The sequence below is a fragment of the Lynx canadensis genome, chromosome B4, assembly GCF_007474595.2.
Source record: "Lynx canadensis isolate LIC74 chromosome B4, mLynCan4.pri.v2, whole genome shotgun sequence".
Classification (NCBI taxonomy): domain Eukaryota; kingdom Metazoa; phylum Chordata; class Mammalia; order Carnivora; family Felidae; genus Lynx; species Lynx canadensis.
The window spans coordinates 61,667,985-61,695,746 of NC_044309.1; the positions used below are offsets into that span (position 1 = coordinate 61,667,985).

Below are 27,762 nucleotides of genomic sequence, written 5' to 3' on the forward strand. Positions count from 1 at the left end.
CGCACTAGTTTTAAAGTTCTGCTGTCACTGTCAGCTCTCTTAATAATTTTCAAACAAGGAGCTCCAAATTTTCATTTTATACTATATATCCTGCAAATTCTGTGGCCAGCCCTGATCCCAGCATAACAATCCTGTTCTAGAATTTACTGCGTAAGTTATGTCATAGTAATCCTACGTTTCAGGTGAATTCTCCAACACAAACTTGGACTTTAGCTGCTACCTACCTGTATCATTCAGCCCCTCTTCCTCATGCGCAGTTTCCTTACTGATTGAATAAAGATAGCAGGCAATATCTGCTACTCTTCCTCTTAAAAAGTAGTTCTGAAGATACACTAGGTAAAGAGGTAATAATTGTAAAAGCATCTGCTTCCCTTGAACAATTTTATACTAACAAAGGCTTGACTTCTACTCCTTGTTTCAGAAGTAGCTTAAGGAAAGTTGGTTAAGTACATTAAAAACGTTGCAGAACTTTTATAATAACCCTTATATTTTAGTGGGGAAAAATGAAAAGTAGCTAAGGTATTCAGTATTTTACATGTTCCTTAAAAACCATTATTTGGACAAGATTGGAATTGTCAAGTAAAAGTGCAGAATAACTTCTTGGATTCCAAAGATACTTCCTGAATTAAATATGATGTTTGAGTCTAATCCATCCAAAAATTGAACAATGTGTAACTGAGTCAATGATTGACACTTAAGTTCTAAAAATCCACATTTTCAAATCTCGAGCAAGTAATTTTTAAAATACTCTAGGGCATAGCCTAGCAGTGTAAAGTACACCCAGTCCTTCACCTCCTTTAACACTAGGGAAGAAACTGAGAAACTTTTGGCAAGTTCTCTGTCCTCACTCTCCTCCCTTAACTACTTCTCTCATCTCAGATCTTCTCTTTACCCCAGCTTTCATTCCCAGTATGATGACAACACACACCAAAGTGTTGAGGAAGAAAACAGTGAAAGGAAATGAGTCAAATCCTCATATCAAAGTCTTAAAATGGGGGCACTAAATGGGGTGGTTGGAGACTCCTTTCATACAACTACTCTGTGCAGAGACATGCTGTGTACTTTAGCTTATGAAGTACTAGGTCCTATACTCAATAGACACGACATCATTGGCAAGACAAAATATGTCAAATAAGGTGTTAATTAACAGTAGTAGATGAGTTGTTACAAGGCAATAGAAGAGTAGACACCAAATGAATGGTGCAGATAGTAAGTGAAGTGAGTTCCCAAGAATAAAATGCATTAGTGAAGCTTAAGAGGAAGGTTACATGAGATGTTCCTTAAAGCTCTGCTCCAAACAGAGGTGAACGAAGGAGTCTTCTGGCTGATTGGTGTGCACAAAATGAAAATCTGGATGGAGCTAAAGTTTTATGTAAGGAAAAGGCAGGAGACAAAACTGTAAGGGAACTTTCCAGTGGTTGGCTTCATTCATGTAATAAATAATTATTAAGCCTCCTCTGTGACCAGACACAGGGTCAATTTTTCTGTATTTAGTGTTGAATAAAGCAGACATCTTGTAGAACTTATAGACATTTAAAAAAGGAAACATATAATAACAAATTGTTGGAAGTAGTATGAAGAAGAACAGGGTGCTATTAAAAAAAAAACAAACAACAGGCTGGCTCAGACTTGGTGTTCTGGAAAGGTCTGTTAGACGATGAAAGACTTAAATTGATACTTGAAAGAAGCGCAGGGATTGGCTTGGGAATAAAGTAAAGGAAAGAAAAGCAATCTGGGCAGAGGAAGTAGCAATGGGAAGGCTGCAAGGAGAGGAAAAGGCTGGAAGTATTCAGGGAACAGAAAGGAAGCATGGCTGGAGTTTGGGGAGAAATTGCTGTGAAGCTGGACAGGAGTATGGTGAGGTAGGCAAAGCTTGATCATGGAAAACCTCACAGATCTTGACATTGATTTTGAATTTTATGTTGGTGGGAAGCCATGAAGACTTTGAAGTCAGAGACTATGTAATTTACATTTTAAGAGATCTTTATGGGTACAATATGGACAAAGGACAAGAAAGAAAAAGAATTGGAAGAAGGAAGACCAGTTAGGGCAGAGTGTCATAAACAGCACTGACGGAGAAGGTAGAGAAAAGTGGGCAGACTTGAGATCTATTCTGAAGGTAGAATTGATACAGCTTGCTGATAGATTGGATATAAGAGGTGCGTGAGGCAGAAAGAAGTGGGAGAATGAATTATTTCAGTAGATACTGCTGGATGTTTGTAATCCAAACCAGTAGACTCATGTACATATGACTTAGAGTTGCTAGAAGAACTGAAAAATGAAGTGAAAGCTGGTAACCTTGCTTAGTACCTCTGGGAAATATACCAGCTACTGGGGTAGAAGTGAGGAGAGGAGGGAGATACTTTTGGTTTTTATACTATCATTTCTACTGTAGGGATTATTTTTAAGCCATCACATATTTTATCATTTCTTAACAAGTTACTGCAGCAACAAATATCGCTCCTGTTTTGCTGGTTTGAGCACATGAATGGAACATGGGGCCATTTCCTACCATGACAAAAATAAGGAGAGAAAAGTCTAATCCTTACCAAAGTGATTGGTTCTAAAACATAATCCATAATTCTGAAAACCTTTCCATTCTTCCCCCTTGTTTATATTGGTGTTTCCCAAAATGTAGTCTGTGGATCATTACTGTTTTGGGATATTAATAACAGTTAAGTGAAGAAAAAAAAAAAAGCTTTCCTGATCATTTAAATTTGAGAAACACTTGATTTAACCTGGGTAACCTGTCTTATTGCAGGAATCCTCAGAGCCTTTAATTTACTAATTAGCGCATTAAGAATCAAGAAAGAAGGGATATTTTATGTCACATTTCCTAAACTTATTTGACCTCAAAATGCTTTTTTGTTAGAACATCTGACAGAGTCGGCATTTAGCATAATGTGCTTTGGGAAATGCTGCCCTATATTAATAGATTAAACCTTTTAACATTTACATCCCTATTCACCATCAACTTCTCTCATCCCTTTCATGCCCCTCAGCTGGAAGAAAGTGGGAGACTAGAATGGACTCTGTTAACAGGCTGTAAGTTGATGATGAAACCATTCTGCTCTATGGATAAGAGATAAAGAGATATCATAAGCAAGTTTTACAGTCTGATTAAAAAGAAGCTTTAATTTATTGACTGATTGATTGATTTAAATTTCTACTTTCATGATTTCATTTCTACTTTCAGACCTCCCTGAAGTATGTTCTGTCAAGTCTAGATTTACACAGGAGGAACCTTAAACATAGGTAGTGGGGAAGACTTCACAGGGCCTCTCTTGTTCCATGGCAGGTCTGGGCCTTTCTTGATGTTGATAATGTATCTCTTACAGGACAATACAATGAGAATACATAGGGTGTCTGTAGGAGCAATGATTTTGCAATGAATCTCATATCTTCTCTCCTTCTCCCCAGTGCATTTGCATGGTGGTGGGTTGGAGACAGGAATGCAATTTATGACCAAAGAACAGTGCAACCAAAAGAACAGAACAGGAGAAACAGGTTCACACAGCTGTGGACTCTGACCATGGCTTCATCCATTTGGTCCTCTAGCCCAGGGGTGGGCAAACTATGGCCTGAGGCCAAATCTGGCCCCTGCCTGTTTTGTGTATCCCTTGAACTAAGAATGGTTTTAATATTTTTAAGTGGTTGGAAAAAAAAATCACGAGAATAATATTCTGTGGCACGAGAAAATTATATGAAAACCAAATTTCAGTGTCCATAAATAAAGTTTTATTGGAAAATAGCCAGTGTCATCTATCTATCATCATACTAGCTTAGGAGCTTTAGTGTTCTACCCAGTGAGTAGTTGTGACCAGCAAAGCCTAATACATCTAGCCCTTTACAGGAAATGCCAACACCCCCTGGGTTCTAGGTTATTCAACTCACTGGCCACAATTTTAATCGCACAATTTTAATCGATTTGTTTTTCATTTGTTTTATATTTTAGGGGATAGTGTTAGCTGAGGCTGCTATAGCAAAGTACCATAGACTGGGTGGTTTATAAAAACAGAAATTTATTTCTAACAGTTTTGGTGTCTGGGAGAGTTCCTGGGTTCATAGATGCTCTTTTACACAGTGGCTGCACCAATGTTCGTAGATGATCCAAGAGATTACTGCCTGTGTTTTCTTCTAGGAGTTTTATGGTTTTGGGTCTCACTTTAGGTGTTTAGTCCATTTTGAGATTATTTTTGTGTATGGTGTAATAAAGTGGTCAGTTTCATTCTTTTGCATGTAGCTGTCCAGTTTTGCCAACATTAATCAAATCTTTCCCCCATTGTATGTTCTTGCCTCTTTTGTCATAGATTAGTTGACCGTATCAAATGGCCTGGGCTCCCTAACCTGTTCCATTGTTTATAGATGCCCATCTTTTCACTGTAACCTCACATGGTGGAAGGGAAAGGGAGTTCTCTGGAGTCCTTTTTCTCTCTTTATAAAAAAAAAATTTAGGGGCACCTGTGTGGCTCAGTTGGTTAAGCAACTGACTTCGGCTCAGGTCATGATCTCATGGTTTGTGGGTTCTAGCCCCACTTTGGGCTCTGTGCTGGCAGCTCAGAACCTGGAGCCTGCTTTGGATTCTGTCTCCCTCTCTCTCTGCCCACCCCCAATTGAGCTCCATGTCTCTCTCTCTGTCTCTGTCTCTCTCTCTCTCTCCTCTGTCTCTCGAAAATGAATAAATGTTAAAAAAAATTAAAAAGAATTTATTATTGAAGTATAGTTGACATACAATACAACGTATTAGTTTCAGGTGTACAACATAGTAATTCCACAAGTCTATACATTACACAATGTTTACCACAATAAATGTAGTTACCATCTGTCACATGCAACATTATTACAATATCATTGGCTATATTCCTGATGCTGTACTTTTCATGCTTGTAACTTATTTTATTTGTAACTAGAAATTTGTACCTCTTAATCCCCTTCCTTTATTTTGCCCATCCCCACCTTCCTCCCCTTTGGCAACCACCAGTTGTTCTCTGTATTTACGAGTCTTTTTCTGTTTTTTTTGTTGTTTCTTTTTTAGATTTCACATACAGTTTGGCTTTCTCTGTCTGACTTATTTCACTTGGCATGATATCCTCTAGGTCATCCACATTGTTACAAAAGGCGAGATTTCATTGGTGTTTTTTTTGTTTTTTTTTTTTTTGTGGTTGAATTAGTGTTTTCATTTTCTTTGGGTAAACAGTAGTTGAATTGCTGGATCATATGGTATTTCTCTTTTTAATTGTTTGAGAAACTGCCATACATTTTTCCACAGTGGCTGCACCAGTGCAATGGCTGCACTTTTGCATCAATTGTGCGCAAAAGTTCTTTTTATTTATTGTGTGTTTGATACTAGACATTCTGAATGGTGTGAGATGGTATTTCTTGTGGTTTTCATTTGTATTTCCCTGATGATTAGTGATGTTGACCATCTTTTCATATGTCTGTTGGTGATCTATATATCTTCTTTGGAAAATATTTGTTTGGGTCCTCTACCCGTTTTTTGAGTTTACTTGGGTTTTTGTTCTTGTTGTTGTTGTTGTTTTGGTGTTGAATCGTATAATTTCTTTCTATATTTTGAATCTTAACTTCTCATTAAATATATCATTTGTGAATATCTTCTCCCATTCAGTAGGTTGCTTTTTTTTTTTTTAATGGTTTCCTTCAATGCACCAAGGTTTTTGGTTTGTGTAGTTCTAATAGTTTAATTTTTTGCTATTCTTTCCCATCCTGAGGAGATCTATCCAGAAAAATGTTGCTAAGGCTGATATCCAAGATATTAATGCCTACATTTTCTTCTAGACGTTTTATGGTTTCAGGTCTCATATTAGATCTTTACTCCATTTTGAGGTTATTTTTGTCTATGGTGTAAGAAAATGGTTCAGTTTCATTCTTTCGCATATCCAGTTTTCCCAACACCATTTAGCAAAGAGATGATCTTTTCCCCATTGTATATTTTTACCTCTTTTGTTGTAGATTAATTGACCATATAAACATGGGTTATTTCTGGGCTCCCTATCCTGTTCCATTGTTTATAGATGCCCATCTTTTAATTGTAACTTCACATAGTGGAAGGCACAAGGGAGTTCTCTGGCATCTCTTGTATATGGATATTAATCCCATTTGTGAGGATTCCACCCTCCCAACTTGATCACCTCCTAGAGGTCCCACCTCCAAAGACCATCATACTGGAGAGTAGATTTCAACCTAGGAAGTTTGAGGAGAGTCAAACATTGTTTATAAGTTGTGAATAGATTTCCTAGAAGCTCCTCAATCATTATTGCCATTGGAGTCTTGACAGTGCTATTTATTGTCCGTAATTAGTGTGGCTAAAGTTACATGCCAATGTGAGGAGCAGAAGATAGTGTTGAAGGTAATCATTTTTTTTTTTTAATTTTTTTTTTCAACGTTTATTTATTTTTGGGACAGAGAGAGACAGAGCATGAACGGGGGAGGGGCAGATAAGAGAGGGAGACACAGAATCGGAAACAGGCTCCAGGCTCTGAGCCATCAGCCCAGAGCCTGACGCGGGGCTCGAACTCACGGACCGCGAGATCGTGACCTGGCTGAAGTCGGACGCTTAACCGACTGCGCCACCCAGGCGCCCCGAAGGTAATCATTTTTGAGAGTTACTCAAACATTTGAACTACTAGATAAAGGATGGGCACTCAGATAGACATAACTAGAACCTGAAGAGATAGGGTAATTTTAGTTGTTGAAATCTGCTACCTGTGAGCATGGACTTACTGTAAGGTGTCACCTTCAATTTTTATTTCAATAATGAAGCAAATCTATTTTTTATTTATGTAATCTTTTTTGTAAATATTGATGTTTTTCAATTTTTTTAATGTTTATTTTTGACAGAGAGAGAGAGAGAGAGACAGAGCACAAGTGGGGAGGGGCAGAGAGAGACACACACAGAATCTGAAGGAGGCTTCAGGCAGCACAGAGTGCAATGCAGGGCTTGAACTCATGAACTGCAAGATCATGACCTGAGGCGAAGTCAGTTGCTCAACCAATTAAGCCACCTAGGTGCCCCAAATATTTATGGTTTAAGGGTGATAGTCTTAACTTAGGGATAACGAAAATATACATTTTATTGTCCCCATCTTACTTTTATTGAATCAGGATTTTTAGCATGATCATCCTATGTGCTTTAAATAACCAGCACAGCTCAGGTACAAAATGTGTGAGCAACTGACCCAAGTTCTTCCATGGGACATAGAACCAGAAGATAGGGTTCTAGAAGCTTGGTGCTTAGAGTTATCATTGCTATCATGAAATCCTTCCAGGTGCATGTATGTAGTGGGAATCAATATGAAATATGGGACTCCTTGCCAAGTACAGTGATCAGGAGATTGCATAATGACTAACTCAGAGGCCTACCTTAAAAAAAAAGAATTGATTTCAGGTAACATCTTCATTCAGTAGGCTTTTTTTTTTTTTTTTACTTAACACCTATACCAATGCAAAGAATATTACAGTAAAACCTTGGCTTGCAAGTAACTTGTTCTGCAAGTGTTCCGCAAGACAAGCAAATATTTCTAATAAATTTTATCTTGATAAGTGAGTGACGTCTTACAATACGAGTAGTACATGATGCCAAATGTCACATGATCACAACTAAGCTGGTGGTTCTCTCTCTTTTCTCTCTCACTGTCTCTCTCTCTCTCTCTCTCTCTCTCTCTTTTTCTGTCTGTGGGATTGTGGATAATCATCTTTCGTGCTCATCTCAGGCCACATGTTTGGCAGAAATCAGTGACTTTTCAGAACGTTGGAAGGTGCCCACAACTGGCACTAGTGAATTTTTTTCACTTCAAAGCACCGATGGACAGTCCTTTGCTTTTCCACACAAGAGTAAGCTTCAGAATGCTTTGCTTCATTCTTGGTCATTGGATACTTTCCTTGTTAAAGTTGCATGAAAAGAAAAGGATTCCATTTGAGCCAGTAGATAGCAGTGATTCCATTAGTAAGTGTGAAAGTCATCCTACACAATAACCCTCCTCTCTCGTCTTCCTCATACCAGCCATGAAGGTTTTCAAAGGAACTGCAGGTTAATTTATTTTTATTTATATTTTGTATTATATTATAGTATTGTAATCACTTTTATATGAATATTTTTTGGGTTGCAGAATGAATTATCTGAGTTTCCATTATTTCTTATGGGGAAATTTGCTTTGATATACAACTGCTTTAGATTACAAGCGTGATTCCAGAACAAATTATGCTCGCAAGCCAAGGTTTTACTGTATATATTTTTTTGTGTAATCAACAATGTGATTCAGTAGACTGTGAAAAAAATTGTTCTTACTATAATTATCAAACACTAAGAATAGCACGCGTTTCTTGTTTTAGTCATGATTTATTTAAAAAGTCCTTGATAAGTTTGTATCCTTAACTCCTGCAGTCCAGCAAAACCATTTCCAAGCTGTAGCCTACAACAGGTGTTCCCTGTGGCCTCTGGACATATTGTTTTTTTGCTTGTTTGTTTTTAAGGTATTTTAACTTCCCAGTCCCCTCCAGAGATGGCCCAAAGCCTTGAAGCATACATTTGAGGTGAGGAAGGGAAAGCAGACACTTCCCTGTGAATCTGTGTGGAAGGGACAAAAACTACGGCCTCTCCTATCCCTCAGCTGAGGAGTTGTTGGGTCAGTAATATTTGCTGGTGAATAACAGGATGACCACAGGAGGCAAGAATAATATTTCCTGAGCCAAGAAATGAGGAAAAGTCATTGTGAAACATTGCACATTTTAGATCATTTCACAAAAATGATGCTTTATTTATCACAGGTCAGTGAGAGGACATATCCCACAAAAATCACACATCCTTGAGGGCAGGATAGTTGGAAATTAGGAAGACCATTAAATTATGTGTCTGGTCTCAACATATTTGAAACCACTTAAGCACTTCCAGAAGAATTAGATATGCCAATGCACAATATTGTCAAGAAACTGGAAGAATCTGCCCAGAAGAATGTGATAAACTGAACAAAACCAGCTGTGTGTAACAATTCAGTGTGAGTGCCTGTATTGAAGGTTTTTGCTTACTATTTTCAAGAAAGGATTTTAAAATTAAAAGATGTGTGGGGCGCCTGAGTGGCTCAGTCAGTTAAGCATCCGACTTTGGCTCAGGTCATGATCTTACGGTTCATGAGTTCAAGCCCCACATCAGGCTCCGTGCTGTCAGCACAGAGCCTGCTTTGGATCCTCTGCCCCCCTCGCTCTCTGCCCCCCCCCCACTCATGTGCATGTGCACTCTCTCTCTCTCTCAAAATAAACATTAAAAAAGATGTGTGGGTAGTAACAGCATAGTTTTTTTTCAGTAATAAAATCATCTTCAAGATGGACAATATTCATTTAATAAAAATAGAGCCACTTATCAAAAACTTAAGAGAAATTGCCACTTAATTTCACATGAAACAAATATATAAATAATATCCTGATAAGCATTAATGAAATCAATTTCATGTCAGTCTGTGTATTTTCATTTCTTTTACACTGTAACTGTTGTCTCATTCTGAATTGAATTGTATTTCAGTTGAGTTTTGTTTATACAAGACCTTCAGGACCTATCTGCCCTGAATATGAGCAGAAGATCTAAAAGATGGGCACTTGTTCTCTTACCACAAGACTTGGAGAGCCTTAAGATTTACTTCCGAAAGTAGTTTCAAGTCACGGGTATCTCTGATGGTTTGAAAGAGTAATTTCTCATCCAGATGAGCCATTGTACTTGTCAAAACTCTCTCCCTAGTAGAATTCTGACCTTGTCTCTCCCTCCTTTTCCTTCTGCTATTTCGGTGCGGTCCTGCCTGAAGCAACAGTTATGCAAGAGCCACGGAGTGTGTTACAGATCTCAGGACTGCACGTTTGGTAAATTTAGGCCTCGGTTTCTGTAGGACAGCGGGAAACTTTCTCAATTTAGACTTCCGTGAACTCCTAGACATACTGAATGTCGCCATATACCTCACTATCTTGTCTTCTGTACAGAGTGGGCACAACAAATAGCTTTGCCTTACCTAAGTATACTACTATACTAAGTTGTTGAATGTTCGAGTACCTTCTCTATATGTGGTCCAATTCCCTCATTTTATAGAAAAGAAAAGCCAGTCCCAAAGACATCAAATGACTTGTCACATATCCATTTAATGGATGAATGTATACCAGTATCCAAATCTTATGACCGCCAATCCCATGACCATTTTATTCATTCATTCCTTCATTCAGTCAACATTCATATGATTTTGGAAAGTCTGCGATGTACCAGACAGGGTGTTTAGCTCTGCAGATGTATGATGAACAAGTTATAGTACCTGCCTTTAAACTTTAGTGTCCCTACTCTTTGAGCAGTGTTTAACCAGTTACAGCTTTGGAGTTTGTGAAATCTTTCAGTAAAGATCTTCAGCGTAAAATATAAACTTCTCATAGGTTTTAATTCTCTGCTTCTTCTCCCTCGTAACCAGCCCCAGTCAATGGTTTAGCTTCCCACAGTCCTGAACAATTAGCATCAATAAGAGTATGCTGGGAAATGGCTGCATTCTTTTGTGTCTCGCTTCTTCATTCAGCATTATGTTTATAAAATTATCCAAATTGTATGAATTTATAGATTCTTCATTCTCATTGCTATATAGTACTCCATACTGCGAATATACCACTTTCAATTTTTTTGTTTCACTATTTTTTTAAATGCTGAATACTTTTATTTTTTATTTTTTTAACTTTTTTTTTTTAACTCATTAGTTAACATACAGCATAGTATTGGCTTCAGGGGTAGAACCCAATGACTTATCACTTACGTATAACACCCAGTGCTCATCCCAACAAGTGCCCTCAATGCCCATCACCCATTTAGCTCATCCCCCCATCTGCCCCCCGCTCCAGCAACCTCAGTTTGTTTTCTGTATTTACGAGTCTCTTATAGTTTGCTTCCCCTCTGCTTTTATCTTATTTTTTCTTCCCTTCCCCTGTGTTCACCTTTGTCTTTCTTAAATTCCACATATGAGTGAAATCATATGATATTTGTCATTCTCTGCCTGACTTATTTCACTTAGCATAATACTCTCTAGCTCCATCCACATTGGAAATGTCAAGGTTTCATTCTTTTTTGATCACCAAGTAGTATTCCATTATACACACACACACACACACACACACACACACACACACACCACATCTTCTTAATCCATTCTTCAGTTGATGGACATTTGGGCTCTTTCCATAATTTGGCTATTGTTGATAGCACTGCTGTACACATTGGGGTACGTGTTTTGTTCCACTACTGATGAACACGTGTAGTTTCCACTATGAGGTTCTTAACAATAGTGTTACCAAGAACATTCTTATGAATGTCTTTTGTTGAATATGTATATACATTTCTGTTGGGTATACCAGGCATGGAACTGCTTTACATAGAGCACTTTGGTGAAATCTGCCAAAGAATTTTCCAAGCTAGTTGTATACTTTATACTCCCAGAAGCAGTAGAGAGATTCCATTGTTTCATATCCTTATCAACACTTCTTATTTTCTGTCCTTTTCATTTTAGCCATTTTGATGGGAGAGTAGTTGTATAGCATCATGGATTTGTTTGTATTTCTTTGGCGACTGACAAGACTGAGAATCTTTTTATATATTTTTTGGCCATTTGGATATCTTCCCTTGAGAATTACTCAAGTCTTTACCCACCCATTTGTCCATCTTTTTAATTATGTGTGCATATACTTTATATATTTTAGACATAATTCCTTGTTGGATATATGTATTGTGAATGTCTTCTTCCAACTGGGGCTTCCTTTTTCACTCTTTTAATTTTTTCTTTTGATGAACACAAATTCTTAATTTTAATAGAGTCCAGTTTATTAGTATTATTCTTCTGTAGTTAGTGCTTTTTGCCTACTCATAGATCAGAAAGATGTTCTCTTCTAAATGCTTTATGTTTTGCCTTTCATACTAAGATCTGCTATCCACCTGGAATTAATTTTTTATATGATGCAAGAAATAAAAATGCATTTTCCATCTGGATATCCAATTGACTCAGTACCATTTACTCGAATTCTGCGAATGATTGCAAATCAGGGGACACAGCAACAGTTTGGACACCTCAGAACTAACACATTTAAGCATAAAGTCAGTTAAACACATCTCAGTGTAATAACTTCTGAAGCCCATGTGACTATGGGTTAGGGTCAAAGCACTTACTTGACCTGCATATTTGGACCTAATTTCTTGTCTAATGGGTTAGGTGAAATAAAATGAATTAGTTTATTTCACAAAAGTCAAAGTATAAAATTCAAAACAAACTCATGTCTAAGATATGGATAAAAAAATTACTATGTTAATAGAGTGATGAGTTTATGACCAAAAGTTTAAGGAACAAAAATCAAAAGGCTTATCTTCAGTTATTAAGGAAGATAAATAAAGGCCCTACCTGTCTTCATTGAACTTACACACTAAATGTCTCACTAGTTACCTCCTCACTTCAAGATGAAAGATCCCTGGAATAATGAGAAATTGAAGGCAGGAAGATTAATTAGGTGGCCATTCATTCTTTCATGCATTCATCTAATGTATTTATTTAGTGATTACTGTCAAGTATTATGTCAAATCCTGTGAATATTATGAGTAGTAAAACATACTTCCCTCAAGATGTTTACAATCAGGTGGAGAAAGACAAATCATCAGTTATATACAACAGTATTGAATGGGGGCTCTGCAAATTTAACAGATCAGACTTTCAGCTCAGCCTGGGCTGAAATGGGGGGTAGAATTGGAAATTGCTTCCCAAAGGACATAAGTCTAAGCCTTGCCTAGTGAAGGGTAGGGTAGGATAGGGTAGGGTATATGGCCAGGTGATCTCTTCTACAAGTGTATATGGCATGGCCTCTGGAGCTAGTCTACAAGCTTAGTGATCTAAGGTAAAAGGCTTTGATTTCTCTGTGCTTCAGTCTCCTATTTGTAAGATGTGGTTTATAATAGAAAATTACACAGAGTTCTTATACTAATTCATGAATTAATACATGTAAACCATCTAGAAGAGTGGTTGGTACAGAAGAGGTGTTTGTTGAGTCCCGTTATTGTCACACACAAGGGTTAAATATTTTAAATTGGTCCTAGCTCTGGAGAAACAAAGAGGTGTTATCTACCACATCTATAGTCCAATGTAAAAGCTAAGGCAGAGAGAGAAAAGACCAGAACTTAGGAATCAGACTCTCATCATATTCCTGCTACCTGCTCACTCAGTGACTATGTCTACCTTAGAACATGACTAGATTATCTGTGAAGTCCCTTCCAACTCTCATGGCCTATAATTCTACAGCTCTTGCTGACATGGATTTAATAAATATGTTTTTTTCTTCTTGTGGTAGAGAAATAAAAAAAAAAGATTTGATTTTGAGATTTCCAGCTGAGTGATTGGGTGAGCAGTGATATCACTTCAAAAGAAGTAGGTATGTCATGAACAGACTGGCATGTGAAAACCCATTCATAAATAGAATTTTCCGGTTGGGAGAAACCACTCTGTCTTTTTAATTCAGTGTAGTGGAGAGGCAGTGCATTTTGGTCGTTAATAACACCCACAGAAACAGGAACCTGGTTACCTGACCCAAATAGTTGGATACTTTTTAGCAAGTTACTTAAGTGCTCTGCATCTAGGTTCCTTCATCTGTAAAATGCAGACAAAGTGCAGCCTGCACTATACACAGTCGCCATTTGTAGGTGAAAATGGTTGAGTGTTGGCAATTCCTCATGGTTCAGCTTAGTAATAGATTCTTTCTAAGGGGCTATACTGAGAAATAAATGACTTCATATGTGTCACGTGCAAAGGATAGTGCTCAACACAATAAGATAACAGAAATGTTTTCTTTATTATTAAGGCTATTTGGCTGGTTCAGAATCTACTACACCAGGTTTAATTTGGTCAGGATAATTAGGCATTGCATAGTATGTCTGTTTAGGCCTCTTTTCCATCTTTATGCTTACATAATCATGAGGCTTTGGTTGGGTAATTTGTCTATAAGGTACTGTTGTGTTCACTTTCATTGCTGCAACCCACTTCCATTTTGCTTAATTCCATTGCTCTCCTTGGTTTCTTCTTGAAAGGGAAATTTAGCATCAAAGTTCCTGGGTTGAAGCTAGCTTCCTGTCCCTCTTGTTTTCTCCTCAAAGCCCTACCATCCCTCCCCAGCCTGGTCCTTGGCATCTGTGGGCCTAGGGTCCATCTCCTTCAGAGGGTAGTATGGGTCCTGGCCATCCATCCTCTGAGGGCCCTCGGCATTCCAGACACCAGGTTTCTCCTGCAGGGAGGGTGAGAGGAGCTGAGGACATCTAAGAGTGGTCTTGGGGGAGGCCCAGAAAAGAGGAGAGAAGAGAGGATGGTAAAAGGAGCCCCAGCCAACCCTAGGGAGCAGGAGAGTGGGGCAGAGCCTGTTGGGAAGCCACGCTCTGACTGCATGACTTTTGACGAGTATTAGTGTGTCTGTATGATGAGGATCCGATTGTGCGTGAACCAAGATGCAGAGAGATGTTAGAGAAGTAGCAAAAAGAAGACAAGAAACATGCCCTTCCTGAGTAAAAGCAGTACTAGCTACAGTTCCTTACAAAATTGTTCATTGGCTGTTGCCCAGTGTCACCCATACATTAACCATGATTCACATTATTGGGTTGGTCTGATGTACATCCTGGTTTGTGACTTGTCTTTTTTTTTTTTTTTTTTTTTTTTTGCATTTTTTTTGGTGTTTTTTTTTTGACTAACAGATGTTCTTACTATTACTGTTGGTGAATTTACCTCATGTTTTTTCTTTGTATTGAGATTTTTGTGTCTTTAAAGAGATCCTTCCTTATCTGCTTCATTTATGAAGTAATTAGTTTGTGGGACATCTCCTCAGTTAAACTGTAGTTTCAGACTCAAGGTTGCAATGATCCTTCCTCTTGTTGGTGTTAGCATGGTGACACCATTTACACAAAGGAGGGAAATACTCTAATGATAAAATGCAGGATAAAAATAATGACTGATGGGGAGCCTGGGTGGCTCAGTCGGTTAAGTGTCCGACTTTGGCTCAGGTCATGATCTCGCAGTTTGAGTTCAAGTCCTGCATCAGGCTCTGTGCTGACAGCTCAAAGCCTAGAGCCTGCTTGGGATTCTGTGTCTCCCTCTCTCTCTCTCTCTGCCCCTTCCCCTGCTCGCACGCTGTCTCTCTTGCTCTCTCAAAAATAAATAAACGCTGAAAAAATTTTAAAAAATGGCTGATGAAAATCACCTGTACTATTAAGTGGTTAACAAGTCAAGATACTGTGCTAGGTAGGCAGTTCACAAACACTGTATCACATCAGCCCTGGGAATTACACATTTTGCAAATGAAGACAATAGGGCCAGTTTAAAATATAGTCATTAGGGAAGCATTAACATAAAATATAGTCATTATTGAAGCATAACTTTAGTTAAGAGAGACACTTCCAACTCAAAAATCTATTTGGAGGGGTGTCTGGCTGGCTCAGAGAGTATAGCATGCAACTCTTGATCTCAGGGTCTTGAGTTCCAGCCCCATGTTGCATATAGAACTAACTTAAAAAAAAATTATTTTGAGGGTGAGTCTAAAGAATGCTTTTGGTATTGAAACACACCCATTGTTTGAATGTGTAAACATGTTTGTATTGAGTATCATCAGATTTTCCTGGAAATCAATGAAAAATGATTCTATACTCATTTTTGATGGTCAGTTTCTCAGGAACAGAATCATGGATTTGTCTTTATTACTAAGAGACAGTTTACAAAATAATTATGCTGGTAGGCAAATATTTGAAGCCTTGGAGAGGAAATTGACTGTTGAGGATATTGTCCTTGCAAATTCAGAACCTTTGAGCTCCTAGAGTTCTGATATTCTAATCTACAATGGTTGAGAAAGAAATATAGAACAGAGAGTTATCAGGAGCACCTGGGTGGCTCAGTCGGTTAAGCATCTGACTTCAGCTTAGGTCATTATCTCACAGTCCGTGGGTTTGAGCCTTGTGTCAGGCTCTGTGCTGACAGCTCAGAGCCTAGAGCCTGCTTCAGATTCTGTACCTCCTTCTCTCTCTGCCCCTCCCCCACTCACATTGTGTCCCTCTCAAAAATAAATAAACATTAAAAAAAATAAAAAAAAAAGAGTTATCAGGTGTACCTGAGTTCTAGATGTTGTTATATAGGGAAAGCAGGAAGCAAATGAACACCTGGTGAAAGCCTTTTTTCCTCATTATCTATGGGAGTTAGGAGACTATAGTTTATTTTATCAAAATTTAAGTCTTGGCTCTGTCACTGGACTTGGCCTTAACCAAATCACTCAGTATCTCTGTTCCATAGGTTCCGCATCTGTGGATAATAACATCTACACTATTTACCTCCCAGGATGGTTGTGAAAAAATACTAAAATGTGCACGTAAAATTCTACAAGAATTGTTAAGATAAAGTGTAAGATATGACAAGAGTTGCTACTGTTAATAGTAAAGCCGTATTGATAGCATATAAGACTGATAATTGTGTGTGTGTGTGTGTGTGTGTGTGTACAGGCTCTAATACCTATACATAATTTTGTACACAAATAATAATAATAATAGTAATAATAGTAATCTTTTGTATTTAAATTCTATTTTACACTCCTTGGAACGCTTGTACAATTCCTTACTTCATGTGAGCCTCAGAAGCACCCTGTGAGTGGTTGTCACACTTTTCCATATTCCTCACGTGGATCTCTACATTGTCACCAAAAGAAAGCCTCTCCTCTTTTGCAACTTCTGCAACTTTTGTCAGTCCCTGTTGCTATTACCTTTCACCTCCAGATCATTATCTGGTATTTGGCAACTATGTAACTCACACATCCCTTCCTTTCCAAATTCTGAGAGTTTCTTCAAGTTCAAGACCCATGTGGAGGACACACAACACTCTAGTGCCTTGACCTCACATCTTCATTAGCTTTCGTTTCAAGCACTAAACCCTGTATTTTTAGAAACCTACTTCCAAGGCCAATCCTAAGGCTTCCAAATTGTTCCAGACTCCTGCATCTAAATGTGACCGTCACATGTGTAGAGTGATATTGTTTTTTTTTTTTTATTTTTTTTAATATTTATTGTTTGAGAGAGAAAGAGAGGCAGAGCACAAGCGGGGGAGGGGCAGAGAGAGAGGTAGACACAGAATCTGAAGCAGACTCCAGGCTCTGAGCTGTCAGCCCAGAACCTGACACAGGGCTCAAACTCGTGGATCTTGAGATCATTACCTTTTTTTTTTAATTTTTTTTCAACGTTTTTATTTTTGGGACAGAGAGAGACAGAGCATGAACGGGGGAGGGGCAGAGAGAGAGGGAGACACAGAATCGGAAACAGGCTCCAGGCTCTGAGCCATCAGCCCAGAGCCCGACGTGGGGCTCGAACTCACGGAGCGCGAGATCGTGACCTGGCTGAAGTCGGACGCTTAACCGACTGCGCCACCCAGGCGCCCCTTGAGATCATTACCTGAGCCAAAGTCGGGCTCTTAACTGACTGAGCCACCCATGAGTCCCATAGAGTGACATTCTTTATTTCCAGCTCTCTTGTTTTCTTTCTCCCACCAAAGCTCCTATTCCAATGCAGGAAGACCTCTAGTCATTTTTTGACTCCTCTCTGCTGATACCACACACACACACACACACACACACACACACACACACACACGTTTTTATAGTACGTGAGTTTCCTCCTGGCTTCCTTTCTTTTCTGTGCAGCCTAGGTCCCTTACTTAATTCCTTTGTCAGTTTCTTATACCCCCATGTTTTCCATTTGTTTCCCCCAAGTCCATTGTTTGTAACCCCCAAATTTGGATCTTGTCAACAATCCACTTTCCCTGCTCCAACCACAGACAGTCAGGTGTTGCTCCAGGTGTTGCTGGAGAAAACCAGGTATTTGTATTAAATAAGGATAGTACAAATCCAGCTTTAACCTCAGCTGGACTTCTACTTTCAGCTTCTTTGCTGGTTCTAGTTTATTTCTTTTCTTATCTAAAACAGTGTTTACAAATATTTACTCCTTTTCAGGAACACCTTCCTTGTGTCTCTTTAAGTAACAAAATATGATCTTGGCTCTTACTCCTTAAAGAAAAGGGAAGTAACCAAAATCTATCTCAGGTTCTGTTCCAACCTGCAAATTTATCTACCTCCTCCTCCACTCTTATCCCTTTTTCTTTTTTCTTTCTTTCTTTCTTTCTTTCTTTCTTTCTTTCTTTCTTTCTTTCTTTAAGTAATCTCTACACCCTGTGTGGGGCTTCAACTCATGGGCAGGACATCAAGAGTTGCATGTTCCTCTGGCCAAGCCAGCCGGGTGCCCCTCCTCCTTTTTAGAGGATGAATAACCTTCCTGGGTTCAGAACTGACTGCTCCATCTTTCTTACCAATTGTATTCCCTCTGAACTCCTCCAGAGCCTCAGTTCCACTTACTTTCATTCTCTCATTTCTGTGTAATTCCTCTCAGATTCAGCCAATGCTCAAACACCCTATTTCGCCAACAAATGAACTTCACACACACTCCCTTATTTTGTGTTTTTCTTTCCATTCTTCTGTTGCTACCCTGTCACCCTCTATCAGCTTTCCACTGTGGTTGAACTTTTCCCAGAGGTAATTTACACTAGATCTTCTAATCAAGTAATCTGTCCAGAGCTGTCATAGAAATACTGTAATCAAAAAACAGTTCATGAGTTCTTCTGACATATTGGTGCTTTATTTCATCACTTTCTTCTTCCATGTTGATACTTCGCCTTACTTAAGAAGAATGCTTGCTTTAGATGAATATGCAAGCATGGCATGCCTCTTGCACTCACAGTGAAACCTCATTTGAAAATAAGAACATGAAGGACAGTGATGGGAATTCTGAAAAGAAATTTGTGATTATCAGTTAGTGATTTGAAATTCTTGGAGAAATGACCCATCAAAAATGAGAAATAGAGTCAAATGTGCATATCGTTGCAGATGAAAAATCAAATACTTCTGTGCTCAGGATTCTAGAAAGTACCAGTGGAATTCTTGATAATGCGTCAGTCAAGATTAAACACATGTGTCAGAAGAAGCCTTTTCTTTACAGTTTATCCTGGCTTGAAACCAGAGGTAAACTAATTGGGAGTTGCTGAACTTTGGTTCTTGCTCCATAAAAGGATAGCATGCAATAAGATGAACCCTCACCTATGTTGACAGAAATTAGTGAGATTTATAAATCTAAGAAACTTTTTAAAAATACTAGAGTAAAAATTGAAAAATAAAACAAAGTACTAAAATTCAATATCGACGGTAAAAAATGCTAGAGTAAAAATTGAAAAAATAAAACAAAATACTAAAATTCGATATCGAGAGTAAAACTAGGTGACCTCAGTTTATGATACTTAAAGAATCAAAAGCTTAAATATTGCAATCCTTTAGTGTTAAACCTATGTTCCTATTACTTAAGTTTCAAAAGCACTAAACATAGGAGGTCACTTTTATGAGCTTCCTTATCAAATTTTAATTTTAAGCTCCCTAAATTGCTCTTGCCGCATATGAAATTTGGGGGGGAAATGTTTTAGCAACTTTGTTTAAAGAGAAGATTTAATTCCTAATAGATTAAAGCTATTCTTCAGTAATTGCAAAAGGTAGCCATTGCTGCTAAGCAAGGTGCATGTCGGTGTCGGTCATTTTACCACTGGGGTGTGCATCACGTCATCATGGCCACTGACCTGCCCTGAGCTCTGTGATATACAGTCATTACTACTGTAGCTGAGTTTGGACGAGAACAGCAAAAGCAGACGGGTAATTTTGCCAGTGGTAGAGACAATATTTTGAACATTTTCATTTAGTGTGCGTTATTTTCTTCAACGTAGACAAAAACTTTTTAAGGGGGAAAAACCCCTCATTTTTACTTAAAGGAGATGAAGTTTAGATGAAGCAATTGAAAATCTAGAGAAAAATCAAATATAAACTTTTTTAAAATTTAAAAAAGAAAGAAATAAAAATAAAAAATAATAACTATAAGGTGACAGTTTAGGGATGCCACCCTTATAGTAACAATTATAATTGAACAAAAAATCTAAAATATATAATTGCTCATGATACAGGCTGAAGGAAAGGATGCTCTCCAAATATAGCATATAAAAATATAGATGTGTTACCTTTGTCCCAGATCTTTAATCCAGTGTGTAATCATTTAAGCTGTTTGATTCCTCCTTAGCCACTCTGTTTCACTTGGGCTTTTCCCCATGGCAGTGTCATAGAAAATGACAAAAGGGAATTGTACATTAATCAACTAATACTTTTTCAGAGAAAAAGTAGTGGCTTTGGCTGTAGAAAAGGTGGAAACTGCAGGTGAAATTCCTCTTTAGCAAGCCACCAGTGAATTTCAGGTAGCCATGCTGACGCCCTGTCCTTCGTCAACATGGTTAAGCAAAACAGACCTACACACAGTGCTTACATCATAGAATGAAGCAGTGGCCAACCTATCTGGATCCATGACCATTCTGAAGTGCAGTTAATTGAAAATAATCCTGGGGAAGAAGTTTATGGATGATGCAACAATGAATAGAGGCAGATCACCTAGAGACAGTGTTGTATGCCCTCAGAGCACACCTGGACATTCAGACACTTGGGCAAATCTTATCAGTCTTAGTCCAGTCCTTTCTGGCTGCACTGGATCCAGGGTGGCAGTACAGGTGGGCACCTGCTTCATGAACTCCCGCTCGTCTACAGAGCAGACAACAGAGCTGACTGTGACTGCCCTCATGATTAGGGACTTTTAAAGGAGACTCTTTGGCTTCTATTTATGTTTTTACTAGAACACATTATTATGTAAATGTGTATGTGGAAAAATATGGATAGAACTATTGAGAACTACACCAGAGACTCTGTTCACCGCCACAGGGGCATTTCTCTAGACAAGAATCGGGATATGACCCAATTTTCTGTGGCTAGCCTAGGGTTTTCTCCTACAGTTTGAGAAGTAATAACGCATTTGCAAATGACTAAAATGGGAACTGGCTTGCAAAAAGCATTGAAATGGCATTACTATGACATAGTAGCTGAACTGTCATAAAATCCACACATTCAAAGATCTCACAGCTGGACCAAACCTCAGGTGGGCATTGGCTCTGGGCTCTAGAAGCTATTACTATCTTCATTTTATAGATACGTCCCAAGAGTTCTCCAAGACAACATGTAGTCATCAAATTTATAATTAAATAACAATTATAATGGAAGCCTAAAAAATTCAGCAGCTGAATTTCTGTCCAGGAGATAGATTGCCTTTATGAACAAGAACCATGCAAAAGAAGTAAGGACAATTGAATTTATCTGTGCTGTTGCTATGAAGGAGCTACATAGAGATACAAAAACAGTAGACAATCTACACCTTGCCCCCAAGGTTTCAATGCAATCAGTGGTATCTCCTATAAGACACATTGCTCACGGTCTGCTGTATGAAGACTAACTAATTTTCCTCTGGTGGTCTGTGTAAAAGTGGTGGGCCTCAGAAATAGTGGTCTAGTAGATGCAGGTCTATTATAACAATTACAACAATGAAAATAGCTATGGAAAAGAATTCTCAATAAAATGGATTCCCAGCACTGCCACTCTCTTATGTTCTTAAAACTTACATGACGTAAAAATATTTTTTAAAACATACCTGCAGGGGAGCCTGGGTGGCTCAGTCTGTTAAGTGTTCAACTCTTGATTTCGGCTCAGGTCATGATCTCACAGTTTGTGAGATTGAGCCCCGAGTTGGGCTCTGTGCTGAGCATGGAGCCTGCTTGGAATTCTCTCTCCCTTTCTCTCTGCCCCTTCCCTACTCTCATATAGCACACGTGCATGCTCTCTTTCTCTCAAAATAATAAACATTTTTTTAAAATATATGCAATGTGTTTCTCTTAGAATAAAGAGGGAGGACAGCTTTGTTTTTCCAACATGGTAAGGCACAGGTCTTTGATATTGCTTCTTGGAATAGAACATACAAAAACTAGAGAAACTCTGCTGGACAGCTTATTAAAAGATTATCTTTCTTTGCTGGCAACGTATGTCTTACTTTAAATGCTTATTGGATTTGTAGATGTTACTTCAACTGCATGAATTTGCTAGAGTTGTCATAAAAGGTACCACAGACCATGTAGCTTAAACAATAGAAATGTATTTTCTCCCAGTTTGGTTTTCCCATTCATTAATCCTTACATGTGCAGAGAGAACAGCAGCTTGTAATATATCCTCTCCCTATGCTTTTGGTATGGGGGTCAGAAGACAGCTCCTTTTGCTATCTTTTCCAAGCATTTATATTTTTGTGTAGTCAAAGCCCATTGTATTTAGTTTTATTACTTTTACATGTTCGTTAATTCCTATGTACTTACCTATAAAATATATAATTGCATGTTTTTTACTTGATGACTAATGTTTATCTTGTCATTGCATTTACCATTTTTCCAGTATATCATATAATAAGTGGTTAACATTGAAGGATAGGCTTTTATACTAATTTTCCTGAAGTTTCACAGAATTGCCCATTAAAGATTGAATTTTCGATAGTTAACAGTAATCAAATTTTATTTGAAATGTACCTTTTGGAATATAGTATGTTTATGTTTCTCCAGAAGCTAAAATGAAGAGATAGGATTTATCCCCTAGGACACTCTCTAATTGGAGAGTTTAATTTACCTTGGTGGTCAATAATACCCTAACTTATTTTATTATCATTCATTTATCAAGCATAAACATGTACCATCCATGTACTAAGTGGCTCTTTTAATTCCAAATGAAAGTTTACCGGAATGCTTCAGATTTCCAAATTCTGTACCACATCATTATTTTATTAGGAAACCTCACAGGGAGATGTACTGAAGATTGTCCTCATTGTAAATATCAACACAAATTTGGTACTTGATAAAGGTGATAATGTTTCATCGTCATGTATTAAATGCTATTGAATTGTGCACATTAAAATGGATTATTTTATGTTATGTGAATTTTACCTCAATAACATAAAAAAAATTAACACAAAGGTCGAAAATCTCTGAGAGGCTTATCTCCCTCCTCCACAAAAAGACCTTACATAACTCCACCAAGATAATTGTCTATCCAGGCCACAGAAATACATTTGAATCTGCAGTTCTGGGAGAGATTAGGTCAGGCTTTAAATAAAGAAGTTGTAGGCAAGCTAAATTGTCACTGAATTCTTAAATACCACTCAGAGTCCAAGAACTGTACTACTTTGGAATTACTTGTTCTCACTGTGATAAAGTAGATGGGCTGGTTCCCAAGATCCATTGTAAAGGTTGATCCATTGCCTTTGTTCTTAAAGGCCCCAGGAGAGAGTTTTTTTAACCTTTCATGGCATTTTCTAATGTTTCACTCCGACCCTCAAAGTTTGTGAGGCTCAGTTAAATCTCTCCTTCAACTTTGTAAATTCATTTCTTCTCTTTTAAATTCTCAGTGGGGATAGACTACAGTTGATCTTCAATCCACTTCAAAACCAGCATTGTTGCAGACCTTCATTCTCCAACTTTCATAAAGCTCTCCTCAAAGTTTTTTTTAACAAAGTCAAACCATCTTTATTACTCATTTCTCATCTCTTTTCAATATTACAATTTCATACATCATTTCACAGGATTCCAAACTAGATATAATTGTTGCCCCTGTGTAATGGAAAAATTGATTTCTTCTTCCAGCATGCTATCCTCTTGTTCTCTAGATGGATAATAACAACATTACCACCAAGCACTATTGGTGCAATGATTAAATGTGTGTTCACACCCACCCCTCATTTGTTCTATGTCAGCTCTGTGCTCTTGCAATAATGACACTAACATTGTGTAACTGTGTTATATTCTGCTTTCAGATTCCATTTGAATTCTAAGTCTTTTGCTGTAACTGATGGCTCTTATCTTTCTGAAATGGCACACTGCTGCATAAAGTAGTATGTTTGCTATTAAAATCCATTCTGGACACTTCATTCCAGCTTGTCCAACTCTTTTGAATTCTGATGCTATTTCCAAAACATCCCTCTACCTGAGTCCTAGCTGGGAAGGGCTATCTTTAAATGTCGTATTCAGATGGAAATGGATGTGTTGCTGACTATACATGGCTAGGAGCAATACTGGACAGAGCAGAACAAGGATGGAGGGGGGAGGGTAGGAAACAGGAGGCAGGTGAGGACAGTCAAGGTGGTTTGCAGGTCAGGGACCCAGACAGAAGCTTAAGCTTGACAAGGAGACAATGTATACATAGAACGATGAGTACAAAGGGCAAACCTCAAGTACAAGTACACCAACTCCTTCACTACTTGGGAGGGAAAATTCTGAAGCATGGTACATTTGTTTGCTCTTGTTGCCATAACAGAATACCACAGATTGGATGGCCTAAACAACAGACATTTGTTTTCTCACAGTTCTGGAGGCTAAAAGTTGAAGATCAAGGTATTGGCAGGTCTGATTTCTTTGAGGCCTCTCTCCTTGGCTTGTAGATGGTCGCCTTCTCATTGCTACCCACATGGACTTTCCTCTGTGTGTGCACATCCCTGGTGTCTCTTTGTGTGTCCATATTTTTCTCTTCTTGTACAGACATGAGTCACTTTGGGTTAGAGCCCACCATAATACCCTCATTTTAACTCCGTCACCTCTTTCAGGCCCTGTCCCAAATATAGTCATATTCTGAGGCACTGGGGGTTAGGGTTTCAGCATATGAATTTTGAGGGGAACACACTTCAGCTCGCAACAGTTGGGTGTTACACCATTTCCAGTGTTTCCTTGAGAAATTAAGGCCTGTGTGCGTGTAGTGGTAGTTGACTTAATATCATCCCTTGCTAGATGCTTTCCCTTCCTTATATCACATCTCTACTTCCCTTCAGGTGTTCTCTGCACCTCCCCAAACTTCCACCCAAATCCTTCCCTTGGGGTCAACTTCTGTGGGAACCTGAATTACGACAGACACAAAGGAAGAGACATTACAGTGTCGTAAAGTGACATAAAAACCATTGGTCTAGCATCAGGTGAACTAAATTCAAGTTCTAGATTGAAATTTTGACACCCCCCCCCCCCCCCGTCATCATGTTGTCAATCTCCTTAAACAACAGTTTCCTCTTCAGCAAAATGGAGATGGTAACAGTATCTGCTTTGTAGGGTCCTTTCAGTTCTTAATTAGAAAATGTATGTGATATCGAAAAGCTTTTTTTTAAATATTGTTGTTACCACAGTAAGTAATTCTCTGCCCTCAAGTAATTCTTCTTACTTGAGCAATCAGATTAAATCTATGAAAGTTTCATAAAACATAAAGTAGCATATGGTGAGTTTCAAATGAATGATATATTCTACCATCATTGTCACAACTGCTGAAAATATTAAATAACACCAGGTTCTAACTCAGTCCAGAAAGCTATCCTAACTGCTGGATCCCTTTACTTCGCTGGTATCTATTATTCATATGTTATAGGAGAGAAAGTTTGTGTAAGAAACTGTTCCTGCCATCAGAGTTTATGATCCTGCTGGAGCAACAAGACATGTATACAAATGAATGAAATAAGAAACAGCTGGTGCTAAGTGCTAGAATGCTAGATGAATGAACTTCATACAAACTTAAAAATTATACAGGATACACACTAAGAATGGTTTTATAGTTCAACCCTTGAGGAAGCTGTGATTGTATACTGATTAATATATTAGTAAAAAGTAATTTTTATAAAACCAAGACCAAAAAAAGGATTTTTATAAAATCACACTGTACAGTTATAAAAATTCAGCACTGGCAAGGACCTTATGAGCAATCTCCTAGCCCGCTAGTTTTCAGCATGGGCTATTATAAACCCCACCTCAGGCTAGGAACATTTGGATCTATGAGAGGGACGTTTTTTGGCTATCATGACTAGACATGGGGAAGCATTAGTGGGTAGGACCTAGAAATGCTAAACACACTTCAGTGCAGGGAAACACACCTGCTCAACAGCCCATCAAAGAACTGTCCCAATCCCCCATCCCACTCACCAACCTTTCAACCTTACCACGCCCCTTGCATAGGAAAACTAATGCTCAGCTAGGATAAGATATTCTCCCATAATCTCCTGGGTTCAGCATCCATCTGTATTACAGACAGTGCTATCCAGTAGAAATATCATGTGAAACACAAATTCAAGCCGCATGTAATTTAAAATTTCCTATAGTCACATTAAAATATTTTAACAACTGGTGAAATTAATTTACTAATATATTTTATCTAACCCAGTACATACAAAATACTATCATTTCAATATATAACATAGGGTCATTAATGAGACATTTTATGTTTTGGTTTTGGTTTTGGTTTTACTAAATCTTCAAAGGCTTAAGGCACATCTCAGTTCAAACTAGCTGTTTCTGGTGGTTCCCATCTTGCAGTTCTAGCAGTGTCTGTGTGTTTTTCTAAACCATCTCTGTCTTTCTTATAAGATGCCTGTCATAAGCAGTTGAGTGAAAGACTTCAGCTGACTCCCATCAACTATCCTTGTCACGTAACGTAGAAATGATCCTGGTCAGGCCTCTGAATGTGTTTTTCAGAAAGCCAAAGGCATATTGGTTATTATTTTGTATCTTCTGAATCTTCTAAGCAGTTGACAATTGATTTCTTGATGAGTCACTGGAGTATTAGGTATGAAGCTAAATTGACCATTCTACAATCCCAGGCTTGACATTTTTTTCTGAAAAATATGCAATCTTTTTGTCATTTGCTGTAAATGCTTTCATTATTCAGGATATTACCTCAACACAAATTTCAAGACTTCTTGTCTTAATTTTTACATAGCTTAGTTCTTCTTATGGCTTTGTGTTTTATAGTAGTTTGCCCTAAATTTCCCTTGTCAAACTTCAGAAACTATTTCTACATTTCCTTCAGCTAATACAGCTATTTACTTCTTACTAATTTTTTTTTAACAAAATCAATTTTACGTGTTACTAAGTTCCTTCTGGCATTCTTTCATGCTGTCCTGAATATCGGCATTTTGTCTATTCTTCATTTCTCTAGAACTTGGTTATAAATGATAAAATTTTGCTTGAGGTATCATATAATTATTTTTCATAAGTGTTTCATTTCTACTGACTTTGATTTAAAAAAATATCCATAAAGTGAAAAAAACCGTAAGTATGCTTTTTAATATTTGGATTTTGAGTATAGGGCATTTGAACTTTAATCTTTAAATCCACTAAGACATAGATTTTAAATGTATCAAGCCTGTACATTAGTGGCTTAGATTATTCAATAGAGGAAAATCATATCAACTTTTCTGAAGAATTTAGAGGGGAAGTTTTCTCTACATCATGGTTGAATTTGGTAACTTTGTGGCCTAAAAGTAGGAATAAAATAAGTGGGCATTACTAGCCCATGTCTGTTTGTTTGTTTAATTGTCCACTTCTCAACCAACATAGAAAGTTGTATATTCCAGGCAAGTGGATCTATGTCTAGTTTTATTTAAGCTTTTTGGATGAATTTTCTGTAAAAACTATAAATATTTTAGGCTTTGCCAGCCCACTGGGTTTCTGTCATAACTACTCAATCTGCCTGCCACTGTAGCATGAAAGCAGCCGTAGACAGTATTTAAAGGTATTGGGTTTTCTTACTTTATTTACAAAAAACAGACTTTCAGACTGTATTTGCCCCATGGATATAGTTTGTTGGCCCTGTTATACATATTCTAGAATTATTCACTTCACTTTGAGTGTATAGACTGACCATTGATCCCTCATTATGATTCTGCATAACGTTGAGTGTTTTACTGAGCTTTGAATACAAAGAAGACAAGTTCAGAGATCACTAATT

The 27,762-nt window shown here is 37.9% G+C and overlaps 1 protein-coding gene across 2 annotated transcripts in view; it reads left to right on the top strand.

Annotated features, from left to right (window-relative positions):
- Window positions 1–27,762, top strand: part of FAR2 (fatty acyl-CoA reductase 2) — a 151,457-nt gene that overhangs the window by 2,251 nt on the left and 121,444 nt on the right. The gene's annotated exons all lie outside the window — the stretch shown is intronic.